This window comes from Cariama cristata, unplaced genomic scaffold (genome assembly GCF_000690535.1).
Source record: "Cariama cristata isolate BGI_N322 unplaced genomic scaffold, ASM69053v1 scaffold25214, whole genome shotgun sequence".
In the NCBI taxonomy this organism is placed as follows: domain Eukaryota; kingdom Metazoa; phylum Chordata; class Aves; order Cariamiformes; family Cariamidae; genus Cariama; species Cariama cristata.
In genome coordinates this window covers 11,777-16,083 of record NW_009612682.1, presented here as the reverse complement: position 1 = coordinate 16,083, position 4,307 = coordinate 11,777, and positions in this window count along the sequence as shown.

The following is a 4,307-nucleotide window of genomic DNA, read 5'->3' as shown; positions in this document are numbered from 1 at the left end:
GGGCTGCTGGGGACCTCCTGCAGTCCTTGCGATTGCTGCTGCTTTGTGAAATGGAAAAGCACGTCTTAACAGGAACCGATGCTGGCCGATGCCTGTTATTCCGGTCATCTTTTGCAAAGTACCGAGGTTAAGTGTTTCTGCTTTGACGTCTCATTTATTTCATTGCGGCAAGAAGTATTTCCTAAAGTTCAAGAATTCATTTTCTTCTGTACTATCAATCCCAAAAAAACCCCAACCAACAAACAAAGTGAACTTCAAAGAGGAGAAGAATGGTAACAAAAATAACCATCACTCCATTTTAATAGCTCAAAAATGACTGAGCTAGTTACCTTAGACTTTAACCTAAATAACAAAAATACCTCAGTGCAGGTGTCAGGCTTTGAAGAGAAAGGCTAGTTAACAAGTAAAGGCCAGAAGCGTTGATCTGAGTAATACCCCACTGGTTTTGAGCTTTTTTACTTTCAAATGAAAACTCAGAGGAGGAAATATTTGCTGGAGGTGGGGGGTGGGGGGGGAGACACAGAAGCCACCAAGAAAGAGAAACTAAAATTCCAGAAGTGGGCATTCCCAATTTCATGCAAACATAGGTATTTTTAAGCCACAGGAGTGAGAATAGTAGAGTTTTACTCTGCTTTGAAAGCCTGTACCACCCTTCCCATAGAAGGGCTATCACCCTTCCATAATTTTAAATAGCTCCACAAATGTTAATGAAACAATAGGTTACAGAAACACCTAGCAGGTTAGATGAATGATTTTGATGTGGCGGGACTGTTATTTACGGCTGCAGATGCTGCTCAGGATTTAGTCATCAGAAATGCAAACTGATCATGAATGTATAGAAACTGATACTTGCATACAGCTCTTTTACAATTTACCTACTTTGAACGCTGGTTTTGTATCACAAAAGTATGTTTGCCTGATGCCCCCTAAAGCAGTTGTCCAACCTGCACCCTGGTAACTCCACTCTGAAACTGGAATACGGCTTTAAAAGAGCTCCTCCGGAAAAAGCATAAGGATTCTTTTTAAAAAACCAAAATACAGCATGCTACACGCAGCATGGAAGAAATTTTCATCTAGTTCTAAATAGCACTAGTTAGAACCTCAAACACCATAGAATAACTTGCACAGTACTTAAAGACAATACAAGACCCCCTTGGCATTCAGTTTCCTGCAACACAAATCACCATGCTTCACGTACTAGCACGAGTTGGGCATCTAGTATTTAAAATAAAAAAAGTTTACTGTAAAGAAACAAATTATGTGCAATTGGACTCGGCAGGCGTGTTTTTCAGGTTGGAGCAGTGCTGTGCAAATGCAGCTGTCCTGGTTCTGAACTCGAGCCCCAAAACGCTTTGCCACTTTGCTTTTATGAGAAAGTCTTACTCTTGGGGCTTCAGAAAGGAATAAAAGCCGCAGCAGCCAGTTTTTGTTCCTTTTTGCAAGTATCCTTGGTGGCCCCATTGCATTATCTTTTGCTGGGCTAGTTGAAATTCAGGGGAATACTCAGAATGACTGTGCAGATACTGGAAATCTTGCAAAATGGCCATGCCAGATTACTAACCACTACCACATACTTGGTTCCAAGAAGCTTAGACGTTTGTTTTGCTGCCCGAGTCAAGGTCATGCCCAGAACCACCATTTGCAGGCATACAGAGCCTTACAACAACAACACAACTCCCACATAAGCCCATGCTTTGTTCTATTTCTATTTAGATGCTTGTTTGGACAGACCCGGGGCACAGGTCATTATTTATGTAAACTGGTTAATGCATTTCATTTTATGTTTTCTATACAACACTTAGTGTTAACAAAATACACTTTTTCTCAGCATCAACAAGTTCATGCCTTTTTGTGTTCCTGCAGTCCATGAGCTGTTACTCCTACTTGCAAGGCAAAAAGGCTCCCTCAGCATATGCTGAGAAAACACACAGCTGGGACCTCCCCTTTCACCAGGCCAAACGCTCTGCCATAAAAATCTTCACAATCCTTGACATCAGAGATGAATTACATCTCTTGTGGGTGAGCTACAAGTGAAACTGGTCCTTCAGTACTAACACATTTTAAAGAGCAGCAATAAAAATAGTAGCCAGCAAGTTAAAAAAACCTCTCCTGAAAACACTCGGTTGCTCCAACATTCCACAGTCAGCGTAACAAAAACATACAGAGCACTTATGAGTACAATGGCTGCAAGCTTTTAGTACAAAACTCGGTTGACCTTGTAATCGTACTGCAAACTGCTCAACTCGTACTGTCATAAGATGGTTAACTAGCTATAAAGTGGTGTTTAATCATGGGGCCGTATTTTATAGTTTACAGGATGTTAAATTGGAAAAAGTTGTGTTAGATTAAGAATGCAAAACCAGGAATAAACAGTTCTTGAAAAATGTACGACAACTTATACATTAGCTGTATTTAAAAATAAGGTTTTTCAGAGGATTATTCCAAACAGTACATTAAAGCAGCTTGAATTTTACCAGGCAATAACAGCATTCCCTGAAAAAAAAAATGCTATTGGCTTAGAAAGACCTGAATAAGTAACAAAAATGTTTTCATAAATGGCCAATTCAAATTTCTCAGTGCAAGCTTCAGAAAAAATGGCAACAGAAATGCAGACCTGCATGATTCACAGAAACCTTCTCAAACATTAAAGTCTAGGGGTTTGGTTTTGCACAGAAGAGCACAGAAGTGTAAACACATTCTAGGGTTGAAGCCATTATTATCACAGCATGGTCTGAACCAAACTAATAGCTTGCTGCTGCCAAAACAGTCAAGTTTGGCTTCCTCTCCTTACAACCCTCCACCGCAGCTTCGGACCACGCTTTAGCTGCTCTCCTTGATCCGGCGCTGGCACTCGCTTGACCGCATGGCATACTGACAGGCCTGACGTTTGGGGAATCTTAGTTCTGGCTCTGCCAGAGCCCGTCTTTGTTCCTAGCCCTCCAAAATGCTTAGGAAAAAAACCTGGGGAAACTTGATGACATGATTAATCTAGCTCCAGCTGTATGCTGCCACTGTCCAAACAGAAAACTCTGAAGACCAGAGTTTTTGCACACATAGAATTACTGGGTCGGCTTAAGGTTAAATCATTTTAAGATAATGAAGGGCTTTCAGCTTGTTTAAAGTGAAATGGAGAAAAAAGGAGGTTGGACTAGAGGATGTCTGGAGGTGCCTTCGCACCTCCACGATTCCCCGATTTACCCTGGTGGTTTCTTCCCATCGGACGGCTGCCAGCAAGGGAGCTGTAGGGGAGAGGACAGATAGATAAGCTCCTATTATGCAATAATGAGCCACAGGAAAAGGAAGTAGAAAAGGCTACACTTTATTTAAATAAACTTGTGCTTTTAAGAAAACCATTTAAAATTACTACATTCCTACTTATTAGGAAACTTACACCTCCCTTTCTGAAAAAAATTAAGAGGTAATCAAGCTAAAATTATTTCTAAGGTCATATTTCCTTTTATTCCATCTTACTTTCATATCCAGATGCAAAAATTAATTAATTCCTCTATCAATATTTAGTAATTTTAGTAGCTGAGCAGTTTATGGCACCACTGAAAACAATCCAACAGTGGAAGATCTTACTTCAGTTTACCCCACTATTTCATAGCACAGATCAGCTAGACCTCAGAAGCGTCCCAAGGAACTTTATCTCCCCACAGACTCTGCACCATGCCAATGCTGTTTTCCTCTTTTTACTGAACCCAGGATGGTAAAACCTAGAAGAATCTCCCGTCACATGCACTCTGAGACAGGAGTACACTTGGGAGCTCTAGGGTACAGTACAGTTGAGGGCTTGAAGTGAACTACAACACTAAGAGCTGAAACAACACGTATTTAATTTTCCGCAATGGCTTCCCTTCCGATTCAGAGGGGTGATGGCCCTTAGCACTACCAATGCCTTACAAAAGTCCTGTGCAGCTGCAGACCACACTGCTGCTCCAGCGTGATCCAATTGAAGGTTGCCTTTGTCAACCTTTCAAAACTGACACAAATCCCTCAAAGATACTTGATTTAAGTGATCATTCATGTTTGCCCTTGCCAGTACTTGGGCATGACAAGAATGGGTTTGGTTTATACTATATAGCTGGTCATTTATAGATGTGTTATTTTCTTTACTTAGCTAGCAGAGGTAATACCCATGGTTCCTTAATGGTGTTTGGTTTAGGTAGCTCCATGCAAGACAAGGACTCTGCAAACCAATACAATAAATATCCTGTCCTTCCCTAGACAAACAGATCATTCTTTGATCACACAACCAATCTGAAGATTAAGTACGCTTCAGTACTTCACTCAATATTTAGGCTTCA